Source organism: Thrips palmi, unplaced genomic scaffold (genome assembly GCF_012932325.1).
Source record: "Thrips palmi isolate BJ-2018 unplaced genomic scaffold, TpBJ-2018v1 HiC_scaffold_8, whole genome shotgun sequence".
Taxonomy (NCBI): Eukaryota; Metazoa; Arthropoda; class Insecta; order Thysanoptera; family Thripidae; genus Thrips; species Thrips palmi.
This window is the reverse complement of record NW_023144635.1, coordinates 8029287-8046059: the sequence shown is the minus strand read 5'-3', so window position 1 is coordinate 8046059 and position 16773 is coordinate 8029287.

Sequence of the window (16773 nt, the reverse complement as noted above, 5' to 3'; positions counted from 1 at the left end):
TCGGCTTTCCGACGATTTCCAACTGGAGAGAAAGTCTTAAAATTTCCCTCGGAGGGAATGACTCCGCCAGCTCCGCCTCAACACTGTTTCCGCAGTGCGATTGTCCGGCGTGGCGGTCGAGCCAAGTCCACCAAGTCCACGGGTCACGTGATGCGCGTGACTGACACGGACGCGCCGTCGCCGTCAGCGACAAAGACGCTGTGAGTCACGCGTCACGCGATGGCGAGCCAGGAGGCCCAGCCAGCTGGCCAGCTTCATGGAGTCTCGAGTGCAGTGCACCGGCGCGCGCAGCAGATACCCCACGCGCAGAGGTCCGCCAGCCGTACTCGACCGTCGATACCCCATCGCTGGGCACGCGGCGATACTCCGAGCAGTCGCGCGAATACCCTTTGCCGCTGCGCTACCGGACGACGGGTGTCGAATGGGTTGCCTGCCTGCGGGCGACGTGGACGCCGTCTGCGTGCCGTCTGAGATGCCGCGCGCTCGCGTTCGAGGACTGTCCGAAGGACGCATCACTCTAGATTCGCTCTAGATTCGACGCGGATGCTTTCTCTAGACGCTCGCGGTGACCGCGCGCACGGCCTGCGGCGGGCCGGCAGGTGCGAACGCTGCGAAGAGACGGCGGCGGCACGGCGGCGGAACCGAACGCGGTCCAAATTTATGACCGACTTTGTGTCACGTCTAATTGGGATGGCGGGGACAGGCCTGACTGGACGGCTGGACGGGTGGCTCGAAGCCACTGCCACTGGCTGCCTCCGGCTGCGGGGCTTCGGATCGACAGGTTTCCAAACAAGATGAACTGAAGCTGTCCCCGCGCCGCGCCGCGCGCCGAGCCCTGCCAGCGGCCGGCCCAGCCAGCCAGGCGAGGGAATGAGGGAAGCAGCGAGGGCAGGGGAAAATATTCAGGCACCGACATCGTTTGTATCCAAAAGCGAAACGTAAATCAGCGCGAGACAGGTGAGGAGAGGACGATCTCGACTGCTGTTACGGTAAAAGGTCGGTAGATGGCGGCAGTGGCAGCGCAGCGCGCGCTAGCGGCCGGGGGAGGGATGGCAGCCGACGGCAGGGGAGGCGCGGCCCGCAACGCAGTGGCGGAGTCCTGGATCGCGTCATCGCCCCGACACTCACCCTCCTGCTGCAGCTCGAACGCCGCGAAAACAGTGTGGAAAGGCTCGAAACAGTGTGGTTCCGAGGTGGCCCCCTCTGTCTGGAAATAACGCCCTCCCACCCTGATGGCAGCCAATTCATCCCATCCCCGGCCTCCCCGCTCTTTTCAATTCGCTCCCTGCGCATAGCCCGGCATAGCACGGCGTTGACGTTTATAAAGCGTTCCCTGAGGGACTCCCCGAGGGACGGGGCGGCCGACCGGGCCTAGAACCGGGCCGAGGGGCAGCGAAGGGCCGATACGACGAGCGCCGCACTCCGCGGGGGAAAAACGCGAAAAGAGAAAAGCGCGGCGGGGGGAGTCGAACCCCGACCCAAGCCGCCCCTCGCACGCGGTGCACGCCACTGCTTATTCACACTTTGCTGCGATCATCTGGCCGTGGTGCGATGGTGTGCCTCCGGACGGTCCAACGGGGTCGAGCGGCATTCCCTGCGCGTCCATTTCCAATCACGCTTATCTCTCTGCCTGCCCTCTGCCGAAGCCTGGCCGCGCTGCCCGGCCGAGCCCCACAAAAATGCTGTATAAATAACTCGCTCGCTGTCACACCTTCCGAGAGGACATCCATTTCCGAGGGCGACACAGCGTCCATACCGCGCGGACGGAGAGAAAGACGCCAATAGAAACATTTCTCGCATTCTTTTTCATCAGTCCGCGAGGTGGTGCCACTACTGCGTTAGTGTGTGTGTGTGTGTGTGTGTGTGTGTGTGTGTGTGTGTGTGTTCACGTCGGTGTGCGCGCATCGGGTTGGCGCGCCTCTCGTTTGCCTCGTAAACGTCTTGGACGTGGCGCTGGCCGGCGCTGCCCTGGCCGCGCTGGCGCTTGCGTCTCAATCGCTAATAAGATCGCCTCCTGCCGTTAAACGCGGCAATTAAAACGGCTTTCGCTCTGTCCCCCTCGCACTCGCGCGGCGTCCGGCACAGGTGCGAGGGAGGCAGAGCGACGAAAACGACTCTCGGAGAGGCTGGGCTCGGTGCGCTGTGTAAATGCGTGTGTTCGTCCCGCCCACAGCCCGGCCGGCCGGCCCGGCCGAGGGAAAGGGTGGAGAATGGGTGCGGCCGGCCCTTAAAGGGCTCTGCCGGCCCTTAATTTGTTTTTTCACCTTTTTATGGCACTGTTATTGCTACGGGGTCATCATGTCCCGAGTTATGAGGGCGTCATGAAGGCGCCTGGGCCGGGCGGCGGGCCGGGGCCGGGCCGCACCGGCCACGTGAAGGCAGACAACCTGCAGGCACGACGCGTGAGACACTCTGGAACGCGTCGGGGTCGTTTGTCCTCCTGCAATCGGCGAGGGTTGTCCAGCTTTGGAGGTGCGTCAACTACTGCGGGGCCAGATGAAACCTGAGAAGAAATGCCCTTGGGCTGTGGAGGAGAGTCCAGCGCGCTGCTTCAGAGCCGTCATGGTGCGCTCGTGCCACCAGCAGCCCCCTTCACCGGGTGAAAACTCCACCCCCTTCCTTGCCCCTCTCTTTTGGCGTCAATGAATCGGTGGAGTGGTTCTCACTTGATGGTCATAATGAGTGTAATGAGAGCGCGGCGCTCCTCGCCGCTCCGCCTTGTTGGTCCTCCTTGGCGTGGCGGGGCGTGGCGGGGCGTGGCGGGGCGTGGCGGGGCGTCGCTTGGCATGCCTCCGCGAGTTGTTTGTAAGCGCAATTACGTTATCTCGTGGCGGCGCGCTGCGGCGCGGCGTGGACGGTGGCGTGGACGGTGGCGTGGACCGTGGCGTGGACGGTGGCGTGGACGGTGGCGTGGACGGTGGCGTGGACCGTGGCGTGGACGGTGGCGTGGACCGCGCCGGCACCAGGGGGGCCGCGTTGGCAAGTGTCCATTGTGGCCGCAAGCCCCGCGCAGCTCCCCCTCGGCAACGCCCCGCCCCGCCACGCCACGCCACGCCCGCAATGTTAAGTCGGACTCCGCCGAGGCGAGTGATGTGCAAGTTCCGTCCAAATTATCCCGCGCCTCGCTCGAGACTCGGCCGAGCCTCGCGCGCCGCGTCGGGGAAGGGCGATGGAATGCGGCGTCCGCACGCCCCGCCCCGCCCCGCCCCGCCCCGCCCCGCCCCGCCCCGCCCCGCCTTTGTCGCACCCTCGGCGCCGTTGCGTGCCTAACGGCGCCATGTGCATCATGATCGCTGCAACGAGTTATTACCGTGCAGTGTCTTGGGGCGCGCGCTGCATAGGTGGCGCTGGTGGCGCCGCAGGTTCGCGCCTAGCGGCACGCGGCGCGACGGTCGCAGGGGTACAAGAGAAGACACCCAGCACCGGGGGCGGGGTGCGGCAGCGCGAACCGACGAAACAGCTTCATTTGCGAAAGCCTGGCTGCGCGCTGCGCTGTCGCTCCCCGTGTCCGCGGCCCGCTCTCTTCCCACTCCGAGGGGGGCTCGGCTGCTCACTCGGCGTCCCCGTCCCGTCCATCCCGTCCCCGCCGCTGGCCGCGCTGCTCGCTCAGGCCCCCGATAAATTAGACTAATTACTTATTAGCGGCGGTGGCAGCGCGCTGGCTGCCTGCCTGCCTGGCCGTCGGGGCGCCGGGGCCGTGGGGCACCGTGGGGATGCAGGGTCGAGGCGCCCGAGCAAGCATGGCCGGCGTGGCCCCCGCGGGGGCTGGCACTCTGGCACAGGGGCCACCAGTCACCAATCCTGCGCTCGACATGTTCTAATAGCGTTCGCTTCTCCATAACCCCCCTCCCTCCTCCCGCACCTGTTTTGTTCCCTCCCGATCCAGATAATCTAAGCGTGCTCGCCTTGATTTGGGGGCCACCCCGCCCCCACCCCGCCCCCGCCCCGCCCCCGCGCCGGACCGGCCCCCGTGACGTGATTATGACGCCTTCGGTGTGGATATCAGCGCTCGGAAGAGGTGAGTACGAGAATGAAATTAAGAAAACAAATGTTATGATTAGACGGTCTCGCCCCGGCGGACGGCCCGGCCCGGCCCGCGAGGTTGAATACACTCATCATGCTAGCGAAGGTAAGTGAAGAGGGAGGGGGGGCTGACAGGCAAGGCTGCTGGACGTGACGGGCGGGGCGGCGGGGCGGTGGCGGTGCACGCGGTGCCGCCCCCTCCTTGATCCGCGCCGCCGCGACCTCGCGACCTCTCCCCGAAATCATTACCGTTTGCCTTTGTCGTAATTACCGCAGAAGGTAAGACATGCTCACTTGCTTTCGTTCGTCTCATTCTATTTTTTTCCCCCGCCGCGAGCGTAGACGCAATTTTCTCCAGGCTTGTTGTGGGTAAACCATTTTCTTCCTTTTTTTTTCGACGGCAGGTTGTTTCCTAATGAATTATTTTTGAGCCGGTGCGACAATCGGGCACTCGATTGCCGCGAGAAGCGACAGCATTCTCACATTACATCTCACTCACACACACGGCGCGCTCCACGGCGACACGACGGGGCGGGGCGAAGCGGGGAAGTTCCAGTCAGATCAAAAGAAGGCGCCTTAACGAGCGATAATTAACGAAGAAGTGACTCGGCCGCCCCGCCCCGCCCCGCCCCGCCCCGCCCCGCCCCGCCCCGCCCCGCCCCGCCACGCCGCGCGTCACATCGGCCCCGCCACGCCCCCGCCTCCACGTGAACTATTGCCGGAGTCATCTGCTCGGCGCGCCGCGCTGCCCGCTGCTGATTGGTCCAGTTCACACGTAGCACCGCGTCGCCGTGCCGCTCCACTCTCCATCACGGATTAGCCGAGCGGCTGGTCGGGTTAGCGCCGCGCCATGCAGTGCAGCCAGCGACACGGACAGGACGTGCCGGACAACAAGAAGCTGTTTCAAGCGCGAAAAAAAAACACCAAAAGTTTTTTCTTTTTGGAAAAAATTACTTGATGTTGCTATTTTTTCTTTTTGAACGATTTGGGTCCAGCCAGGGTGCGAGGCGCGAGGCGCTGATGATGATTAGACGTCGATGGTTTTCATTTTCATCGCTGGCCGGGAAGACAAATAATTGGTCGGGGTGAAAAATGGAAAGGCACCCGATAGGAGTGGGCTTGGTTTCGCTTCGCCTTGGCTTCGCCCTGGCTGCCCACCGGCCAGCCCCCGGCCACTCCATCGCTGTCAGAGTCCTCATAACGACCGTCCCGATTTCAGCCTCCAGAGCGACGCAGAGCGACGCAGAGCGACGCGCCGCCATGCGGAGTCCGGCCATCCGTCTAATTACAGCCGCGATGACTTACTCCGCTTCCAGAAAGAAAGAACGTCTATAAATGAGAAAGACATAACTCCGGACAGATATTTTCCCGAAGGCTCGCTGCGCCGGGCTGCGCCGGTGGCTGCACGCTCGTTTGCAGCTGCCGCTCGGTCGAGATGACCTCTTCATCAGCACTCGCACCGCCCCTCAATTTAAAAAACAACACCTTTTAAAACCAGTAATTATCGTGGCCGCTCGGACCAGCGGGGCAGGCGGGCAGGCAGGCCCACCCCCGTAATATCTCAATCTCGGCTCCTTTATTTAATTTGTTTTTGTTGCCGCCCTTCGGCCCCCCGGCCGTCCGGCCGTCCGCAGCGCAGAGCCCTTCCCTCCGTCCTCGACCCGCACTTTTTCCCCGTCTCTCGCCTCTAAAAGGGCCAATAAGGCCCTCGGAGTCATTACGAAATTATCGGTCTCTTCTTTTTTGCCCGGTCCGGCTGCGCGCTGCGCGTTTAGCCCCCTGCACAGCACACGCCCCCAGGCGGGCCCCGCTGCGGGGCTACCGGATGATGACAGGGTGCTGCTGCGTGCGATGAAGAGAAATTAAGGGCTCGGGGTGGCTTCGGTGAGCCTTGGCGCGTGCGCGTAGAGCCGGGGCGCCGCGCTGGCAGGCAACCCGCAAGCCAGAGTCAGTGACTTGACGAGCCGCATCATTGGTGCAGCTTGTAGTGGTTCTTACCCAGCGGTGCAGGCCTCATGGAGCAGGAGGCTGAGCTGCTGGGTGTAGGCAGGGCGGCCGAGAGACGAAAGCAGCTTGTCTGAGGGTGGCGGGCGGGGCGGGGCGGGGCGGGGCGGGGCGGGGCGGGGCGGGGCGGGGCGGGGCGGGGCGGGGCGGGGCGGGGCGGCCGGAGCGTCTCCACGCGAGGCGACCCCGGCCGTCGTTTCGATCCAAGGGTGCGTCGCTAGGCATAGTAGGGCGGAACAACCCCCTGCCTGCCTGCCTCGTCCCGGTCGCCATGGCAACGCGAGATAAGGACCGCCCCTCCGCCCCACGTTAATGGTAACGATGGCCGTGCTTGCCCTGCTTGTTGGCGGCCAGGTTCGCGTGCTCCAGGCCCTCCAGGCTGAAGCCTCCAGCGCTGCCTGCCTGCCGTCCTTTCTCCAGGACTATTACTCCAGATCGACGTGGCCGCGTCATTACAAGCTGGGCCAGGACGGCCTCGGCCAGGGCGCGCTACGGCCGTGCCCGCCGCGCCCCCCGCGGCGCCGACAACCACCCCCAGCGCGACATGGACGGCAGCACACGCGCCGCGTCACTCGCCGGCCCATTCATTGCTGCGTTCCTTCATTCATTCATCCATCCTGGCCGCCGGCCTGCCCGCCTGCCCGGCCTGCCCACTCTGGAGTAAATGACACTCGTTTCGTGAATGGATGAGAAGGGCCGCGGGCGCCGACCAAATCGGTGTCATGACGAGATTCTTGTTTTCCGAATGACGAGCGCGTAGGCCCGGATGGATCCGAGCAAGTGCATTCGCTCCGCACTATTTTTCTCTCTCCCTCCCCTGCTCTGTCGCTCTGCGGGCACGATGGGCCCTATTTCGCGATTTAGCTCGCAGTTTGCTTCGGAGGGGGGAAAAGGAGTAAAATAATTGGCACTCGGTGGTGCCACCGTGCATAAAATGGCCAGGTGACCCCTCGGTCCCCTTCCCCCTCCCCTGGGCTCGTTAATGCTCGCCACGCCTCGGCCGCGTCCGGATTACTGCTCCGATTATTTCCACGCGGATGTAACGCCTGCAGTGGCCGCCTCGGACGCGGCCCCGCAGCCCCGCGGCCCCGCGGCCCCGCACTCGTTATGTTGCGGTTTTGTCACTCGGCGGCGGCCCCGCAGTAAGGCAGGCTTTTTCATACTCGATATCCAAACATCTTTGAGGGGGTTCCGTGTACCGACTCGTGCGTGCGTGTTGCGTCTGTGTGTGTGCTTGCGTGCATGTGCTTGTGTGTGTTGGAGTGAGTGTGCGTGTGTGTGTGTGTTACGGCCGTGTATGTAGGTGTGCGCACTTGAATGTGTGCGAGCGTCTGATTTGTTTCCAGGTGGCCATTTGCATGCCATTACTGCTTCGGCGGCGACATCCGCAGCGGCGATGAGGCGGCGGACCGATTTTCAGGAATTATAGCGAGCCGGGCCGGGATGGGGAGATGCTGCTGCACTGCACCACCTCATTGCCATTCGTCGCTGCCGAGCCGCCGAGCTGCAGAAGCGATCGTGGCGAGCTGGACGCGGCCCAGGACACCGCCACCGAGGACGCCGTCGAGGACGCCGTCGAGGACGCCGTCGAGGACGTCAACGAGGACGCTGACGAGCACGCCGACGACGCGCCGCGGCCGTGCCCCGCGGCAGTACGCGGCAGCACGGCGGACCGCAAAACAAAACGTGGCGCGGAAATTAATCGCGGCGGCGCGATTTATAGCAGCGACTGTACAGTACACAATGAAGACATCGACGAAATTCAAATGCGCTGCCGCTGACCTTATATGAAAGCGAACACAAAACACACACTCGGACACTCAGGCCAAGTGAAACATATACGAGGAACGAGAGAGGGAGACGGCAACCGGCTACGGCGCGCTGCGCCGCCGGTGCGACGGAGAGAGCAGGACGCAAGGAGGAGACCTTTTGTTTTGGTGATATATATGCAGATGCTGATCAGACGTTATTCTGAGAAGAGTTCGCGGCTGTGGCCTGCCAGGCCCTGCCAGCAGGCCCTGCCAATGTGGTGGTGGCGGTGGTCGTGGTGGAGGCCCTCAGCAGGCACTGCGGCCAGCCGAGTGGCCGAGGCCCGGGCTGCACAGGCCGGCACGCCGCGGTGGAGGCCTTGTGCCTCGTGTCGGCCATATAGTATTGATGTAGTACGCCCGATACCCTGCCTGGCCCTGCCGATGTTCCGTGGGGGCCTTGTAATCTGTCCTTCGCTATAAAAGCACAGGTGAACCTGCGCCGCCGCCGGGACGGCCGGGCCAGGGGGGCGATGTGGGCGATGTGGGCGATGCTGGGGGAAGGGGCGAGGTGGGCGCTCCCTCGGGTGGCGGGCGAGGCGGGCGTGGACTGTTGCGCGCGGCGGGGCGACGCGGCGACGCGGGGCGGGCGATGGCCGAAGATGACTGTGTTCGGCGAACAGAGTCGTTACAGTGTCGTGCATGGCAGCCAGGGCTGGCCAGGGCCTGCACGGCCTGCACGGCCTGCACGGCGGCGGCGGAGTCGTGGCAAGGAACGCCGGGCTCGGAGTCGACACGTACTGCCGGGTGACAATCATGTAGCCTCACGAAGAGATTAAGCGGTGCACTGCTGCAAGTAGAAAGCGGAGCGGCGCGAGTATTTGAACCCGCGGAGGTGCGGACGGAGCAGCGCCCTGGCTGGGCCCGCTGCCTCGGTAGCCGGCATGCCGAACACTCTGCGGCCGCGACGCGCCGCGCCGCGCCTCGACTTGCCGCCAGGGAGTTATTGCTGATCCGGGCAATAAATTTGTCAGTCGGGATTCACTTTGAATATCATCATCAGCTTACAGAGGCAGCAGGCGGAGCCACGGCGGAGGCAAGGCAAAGCTCCTCGCCGAAGCCGGCCGTCGCCTAGGCGTGTCCGCCGTCCGCGGGCTTCGCGACGTACCCTGCACCTCGCCGTCGTGGCGCGCCGGGCCGTCCCCCGGGACCAGACAGACTCCCGTCGGCCCGTCGGACTCATTCATAAGGCCGAACAAATTAATGGGACCAATCCGAGGCGCTCGCTGGCGCCGCTTCCCCGGCCGCTTCCTCGACCGCTTCCCTGATTCATCAAAAACCACTCACTCACTGGAGTGTAGAGTGTAGCTGCTGCTTTCGGCCGGCCCATTGATAAAGCGAGAGGCAGGCCCGGCGCGGGCCGCTGGCGGCCGCAGGCCGGGCGGGAGCCAGTTTTTCTCGTTTTCCTTTCCTTTTGCATTTCGGTTTTGTTTCCTTTCGGTTGAACGCGCGTCTTGATTTTATTCCCGTGTTGTTTACGCTTCCCCGGGATGATGTCCCGTGACCTGTGCGCGGCGATACCCCGCGGGGCTCCGAGTCCCGGTGGCGCCAGCGAGTGCGGTCGCCACTCGGCCGAGGGGCTGGACGAGTTGGCACCCCTATCATGGAGCCGAAAACACGGCGCGCGGCGCTCGCAACGGGAAACGGAGCCCCCTGCGACGCCCTGCCAAGTCGGCCTCGGAATTATGACGTTTGGTCCGGCGGGCGGTCCGGCGGAAGGATATATATCGATCTATTAGGGGGAAACACGGAAACATTTCTGTAATGACTTTTATTAATACGGGCGCTGCTTTACGGCGGGACTCGCGGCCGGGACGACGGGCACCACGGCGTGGCGGGGAAAACAATGATATACCTTCGTCACTCCACTGCGAGCACGGCCGGGCACGGCCGGGCTGGGCGCCCTGGCGCGGCCGGGCGGCCATGTCGCGCCCGTGTCTGACCAACATAACGGCCAAGGCAGAAACGGTGTCTTCATCCGCACACAAATCGCACAAGTCCTCACTCATTGTTTTATTTATCTTTTCAGTTTTACTTTAAAGTTGTTCTTGAGGATTTCCCTGTCGAGCATCAACGTGTAGTCTTATTTAAGTCCCCCTTTTTGAAGAATTGTTGTGCGGCTTCGCGTAGCGACTGACCCGCAGCAGCGGCGTGCCCAAGAACCTTATGAATAACCTCGGCGGCCGGATTCATAGGAGTGAGACAAATTAATTGTGGAACACCGGCAACACACGGACACACGCGGGTTCCCGTCTCGGAATCCTCCCTCCGGGATCCTGGAAGCCCTGGAATGCCTGGCGGCTGCCCGGCCATGGCCCGGCACTGCTCCCGCCACGCCCCCCGCGGGGTCGCGGCGCTACAGGCGGTGCGCCGCAGAGAGGCGCCGATCACTATCCCGGCGCAGACCGGAAGAGAGGATGAACGACGAGAAAGCTGCAGGGCCAGCGAGGATCCCGCCGAAGGCGGCAAACCACAGCGGCTTGGGCAGCGAGAGAACGAAAATGTCCCCGGCGATACTCCGTGCTCTACAGAACGTCCAGTGGGTGGCTTCAGAAAGTCACTGGGGCGCGGAGTATCGCAGCGTGCCTTCTTTCGGGCTTCGCGCCGCCCGTTTCCACCGACAGCACAAGCATGGTTCGCAAGCGCCGAAATGGCATACGATCATGTGTGGTCTGGCCTTTAATGGTAATGGCAATGCGTAGGCAGGCCCGTCGAACTAGGGTGCGCTCGGGCTGCCTACCCCGCAGGCGCGCAGCCTCGCGCAGCCTCGCGCAGCCGCGGCGCGGGTTTGTGGACGCCCTGTGCTCTGTACAGTGCTTGTACGCCAGAAGGAGGGAAGCAAAAAAACAAGAAGGAGGCAGAGAGAGGGGAGGGGGGGGGGGGCGAAATAAGAAAAAGGGCCGGGCTGACGCGTCCGCACAAATGCGCCTCGCCGACAAAGGGCCGCGGAGAGGTGTCGGCCGGGCAGCGCCGGGCCGGGCAGCCCGGGCCGGCCGTCCCTCCGTCTCTCTCGCACACACGGCGCGGACCGGAGAGGACCGCAGGGGCGCGAGAGAGACAGAGAAGCGCTGCGCGGAATCGGACTGGTCGGCAAATGAATTACGGCCGTGTTATTTGTTTATGCGGCGATATGGCCAGCCCTGATTATTTTGTACGCACGCGCGGGGGAGGGGGGGTAATCAATTGGCAGCCGAGGAGGAGAGGAGGAGGACGAAGGGGAAGAAAGAGAAGAGGGATGCGAATGGCAAGAAGGAGGGAAAGAACTAGTGACTGGGATTGGCAACGCGCGCCCATTCCCTGGAGATTTCAATTTCAATTCGTTTCCTTCCGTCGCCGCCAGGCACAGCCAGGCAGCAGCCAGGCCGCGCGCCTGACGCGGCGGCGTCGCGCCGCACACCGGGATGGCGCGGCACGGCGTGGCGATGCGGGGATAAGAGAGATTCCCAGCGCAGATTTCCCTCTCGCCGTCTTCGATTGCCTTCCGTCCGCGGCGGCCGAGGCGGCAGCGCGCAAATGTGATTTGAGTCGGGGCGCGGCACGGCACGGCACGGCCGGCTGGCGCTTGCGTCCGACACCTTGCTACCGACGGCCCCCTCTTCTCCTCCTCCTCCAAAGAGCGGCGGTGCCGAGCTTGACAAACAACGCAGTTTATGACGGGGCGTGGATCGCGCACGCACGGCGCGGGGCCGTCCGGGCCGTCCGGGACGGTGGGGGACTTGATGATGACTTACAGGCGGTCACATATCGCCGGCCGGCCTGCCGGTGCCAGCCAGTGCGCGGCCCCCTTGTCTACTCAGGGCCCTCGCCAAAAGGATTAACGCTGCGGCTGCCTTCTTGTAAATGGAGTCCATTTCGTATTTATTGTGACGGGAAATTATGTGTGGAGACGCACTCGGGCTGAATGGCGCGTAACTCACGGCGCGCCGCGCGGCCCGAGTCCGGTCTCGCATTAGCGGCCGCCTCGCCCTCCGACTCGAAAGGGAGCAAGACTCGGAATCAATTTATAGGCGGGGCGGCCGGGATTTGGGCAGTGCCACGCCGCGCGGTGCCGATACCCCGCGTTGCCTGCGCCGAGGCCCGCGCGGCGAGGAGTATTCCCAGGCGTGCTCTATGGCCTTCTTTGTGTGTGCCCGAGCAGGAATCACGCTGGAAAACAGATTTAAATTATTTGACCGCGCGTCGTATTCCGTGTGTTATGAATTGATGCTGTGCCAAGCGAGAGGTGCCAAGCGGGGCGACAGTACTCTAGCACGCACACAGTCTCGACGCGCGCGCAGGCGGCATTCAGTTCGACTTCTATCCCTTTAAATAACAACTTTAAAACGACACCCGCGAGGATGTTGGTGAATGGGCGAGCACACTCGTAACTTTGGCGCGGCCGCTTTGGGTGCTTGCTTGTGTGCGCCCGGCATTACAGCGTAAGAGGGCGGTTAAGTTGCTCGGTTCGCTTTTGTCATTCAAAGCGAGGGGAAAAAAGATGATTCTAATGAACCGATTGCTCGCGTCGTTTTTCAGTGCACTGCCGAGGGGCAGCAGTGGCGTGGTGCGTTCGACAGGACCACCTCGTCGTGCAAGCAATGAAACAACCACAGATAGTTTGACCGCCAAAATTTGGCCACCTCGGTTCGCGCCACCACGCCGTCCGGTGCGACACCGGAACACGCCAGCCGGAGGCGGGGCGGGGCGAGGCGGGGTGAGGCGGGGTGGGGCGGGGGTTGGTAATTGAAAATGATGATGGTCCCCGAACGGTACACGGTGCTAAAGGCGGCTGAAGGCGAGGGCAGGGGCCTCGGAGCCCCCATGGAGCCCCCGCGGGGCAGCCTTTCATCGGGACACCTCGCACGGGGCACAAATCGGGGGCCGTCCCGAAGCGCCGCGCGTCGAGCTCTCCGGCATCCGGCTCTGCATCTCCAGTATCGATCAGTCTGGCAGGCAATTCAACGCCGGCTCATAGGCCAGCGAATGGCACGGGTGGAAAAAGCAACGACAACAAAAACAAAACTTGTTAGCGGGCACTTCCGGCTCCAAATAATTTAACTCTCTGGCCGTCGGTCAGCGGGACGGCGCACCTTCGCCGTTACTCAGACTCACTGCGAAATGCGGCTGCGGCTCCAGCGAGCGTCGTCTCCTCCCCGCCGTTCTGCGTCGCCTATTGGAAAGTCCGAACACGCCCGTTGAACAAACCTTTGAACAGGATCTGCCAGTCGTCGACATTTTCCGCCCTTCCTAACTAAGCAGTCTGCCGTGGTTCGACAGTAATCGACACTGGGGTAATCGAAATCGGCTTTTCGAGACATCGATGACTTAGCGCCCAAACTGCAAATAACTGTAGTGTGCGAAACAAGTGAGACTCATGACGATTCCAGCCCGTTGGAGTTTGTTGTTAAATGTCCAGATTTTCGTGTTTGTGTGAAATTTTATTGGTGTTCGACAGCCGAGGATGGACTTTTTGTTTTACAACCGAAATAAATCCTTACATACTGGAAAGCGACGACGTTTTGACGTTTTGACGGCGTATCTCGGCGACTCGCGCCACGAACCTAACCAAATCTGGTCAAATGGGGCTGACATGGATTTACCAGCTCAATGTATCCTTGGTAAGTGCGATCAAGATCATCTCGTGTTCTTTTGATGAGCTTGTTGATGGATATGGTTTTGCTTTAGTGTGTTACTTGGTGGTACAGTTCATGGGGGCATTCAAAACGGTCCATGAATCTTTTCATGAATGGTTGTGAGTGAGCTTTCCGGAAGCTAAATTCACTATACACAAGGATAATAGTATTGGCATGGCAGTCCTTCAGAATGAATGAAGGTTTGAAGATTCGCATCTTTTGTCTTTATCACACCTATGCCTTTCTTTCCGTACATTCTGATGAAATTTTTAATAGTTCCCTGGTGCACGGTACTATCCTGGAACCAATGCCAAACTGTTCCGCAGCCAACTCATGCTGCTTTCCGCAATGTTTGCACCTCATATTTTTTGAGCAGACTGTGTTGATGAGTGGTGTTTTTTTTTACGTAACAGCCATTGTCAACTTTCCAAATGCTTGTTCCTTTTGAGTGCTGTGGTAGTGGGTGGCGGGGAGAAGCTGGCTGGTGTCAATACCCTCAACGGCCCTTGGCCCTGTCCGCCGCCGGTGTGCTTCCCGAAGCTATCCTCGTGAGTCGGGCCCTCCGCCACCAGCAGGACCAGCAGGACCAGCGGGTCAACTGAATGGACGAGCCGGGCCGCAGGGGCCACAGGGGGCCGCCGTGAGGGGCCGCCGTGCCCCCCTTGGGGCCCATGGGGCTCACAGGATGGCGGGATGCGGTGTGCGTGTGGGCAAATATTAGCTCCTCGTAATGCAGACTCTCACGTCCTCAGTCACTCCATTCGCGGGGCGGGGGGAGGGGGGAGGGGGGCGGTCGCGGGGCGCGGGGTCTCGCCGTCGTGCCCCCGTACACCTCGGCGGCCGCGCGCTCATTTGTCGATAAATTAGACCCCCACGCAGGCTGGCTGGCTCGCTGCTGGCTCCTACTCGCCGCCGAGCCCCGAGAGCCCCGCTGCCACCGAGTCCCCGCGTTGCCCATGTCGACCGGCGAGCAATTAAAAAGGAATTAATGAATTACGCCTCCCCACCTGTAAATATCCCCGGCGGTTCGGCCATGACGGCTCAATTTTCCGGGGCGGCGCATCGCCTTCGGCAGCAGCGCTCTAGAATTGATGCGCTTTTGGAGGGACGCCGCCTCGGGTGAGGTATCGGCCCGGATCACACTCGGGGCGAAGCAGGCGAAGCGTGCACCAATCACGCACCGCCCGGCCCTCGGCCCTCCACGCGCGTTTTCGCGGGAAAATTTAAAACGCGCGGAGTGTTAATCGGACGTGGTCGTCGTGACTCGAGGCTGCGCCTGATCGCTGCGAGTAGTGTAGTTCGGAGGCGAGGTGCCTCGTTCTTTATTGAAAATGCGATAGCATCGTTGGAATTGCCGTGCTGCGATTCCACACCGCCTTCTTGAATTATCGCTCATTTTAACACACACTCCAGTTGGCCCGCTGGGAGGAGGATAGATATTTTAATTTGGATCGGGTTTCTGTTCCTTTCGTTTTCTTAAGTGAATGAGATTATTTTTTTTTCGTTTTCTTTTTGATGTGTGTCTTTTCGCTATAAGCGGTCGAGGCGACATCGCCGCGATCTCTCTTTACGACCGTTGGCCGCGACGCTAACGCCGCATTTCGATAGCGTAATATCGTGTTAAATGTGTCGCCGGCCGCCCCGCCGCGCCCCGCCGCGTTCGTCACCGGGACTACTGCACTAATCTCTGATCTAATTCCTCCAGTCCTTGGGCCGGTCCGCCCCATTTCATTGTCCCCGAATGAAAATAATGCTAATGCAGTCGTCGCATCCCAATTGGGCCCCGTGTGCCGTCCCGGCCCGGCAGCCCGGTGTCCTGGGGGCCGTCCGGGAGCGGCGGGCACCTCCCGAACGGGCCTGGACACGGCTCCCCGAACTGACGGCTCGCGACGGCGCGGCGTCGCTCCCGGACGGGCCCCACTAGTCCAGGATTGTCGACGCGCTTCGTCCGAAAGGAAATGTTATTGCCGAAATAGCCGTGACGAACACGAGTAGGAATAACACGCCGCTACCGTAAACGAACCGACACACGTTTCTGGAGGTATGAGGGTCATTAAAAATGGTCAACGGACGCGCGCGCTGGCCGGCGGGGAGCTGGGTGGTGCTGCGCTGGGTGGTCGAACCCTGCCAGCCTGCCGCAGCGTGCTCAACGCCCATTTTTCGGGGGTGCTCGTGTTGGGGGTTGTTTCAGCGTGCGGTTCTAAAAAGCGAAGCCACCCCCTCTTCCGCAGGTAACCAGGCCGCGATAAGCGGGGCACGGATGTGCAGGCAACGAACTAGGGCAATAAATGTATTAGCTGGAGTGTGCGGCGACCTGGAAGCAACGCGCGTGAAATGCGTTTTAGATAACGCTCATGCGCACTCGGCCGCATGCCCTTTTCTCATGGCGGGTAAAACTCATGAATGACTCTGTGCTCGAAGGCGGCTCGGCTCGGCGCGGCTCGCCACGGCCCGGCCGTGCGTCGTCTTGACGAACAGATGCGAAATATGCTAAAGCAAAGTGTATACGCGCTGCCGTGCCCGGGCCGGCCTGGCCTGGCGGCCTGGCCGCGACGTGTGTGTACGAAGCCATCGCCTGTTTGCGTTTTCAATGAGATCTGAAAGTGCGTGCCTTCCCTAATGGGCTACCCGTCTTACACGCACTGTCCATAAGTCGTGTCATGTGAACGGCCCGCCGTTCCGTTGGCCTGCCTACGGCCTCCTCCGTGCGCCGCCTCACTCGCTCTCATGGGGCGTCGCGAGGGCGCGAGAGAGACAGCATCGGCCTGCCTTTGGCCTGCCTTTGGCCTGCCGGCTCAGGTGCGGTGAACACGTCGTTACGGCCCGGCTCCGTATTCGGAAGCCATAAGGAGCTATGCACGGGCTTCATTACTGCGGCTCTATAGAGCAGTCGTCGCGCTACCCCGCGCTCCACGCGCCCTCGGCGATACTCCGCGCCACTCGGCAGCGCGCCGCCTTCGCCGGCCCATATGAGGAGGCTCCCGAGCGCGGTGCCCAGAGCGCGGGGTATCATCAATCGGACGCGACAGCGGCAGCAGCGCGGGGTAGCGACGCGTCGCGGCAGCGCCGGGGGCTGGCATGGAGGCAATACGCATGACATGTTTGGCAATGAAGGGCACGCCACGCCACGCCACGGCATGGGAGATTCATGGGAGCCACGAGGCGGGCATGCCCATGGCTGCCCATGGCTGCCCATGGCTGCCGTGGCTCGCTGCTCCGCCTGCTCCGCTGATTGAGACATCAAGCACGCCGTTGCCGCTACTCCATGCTCTGTGTTTGTCCGTCTTATTGGCCGCGCTCCGGAGAGTGATGCCTGTTCCCGAGTC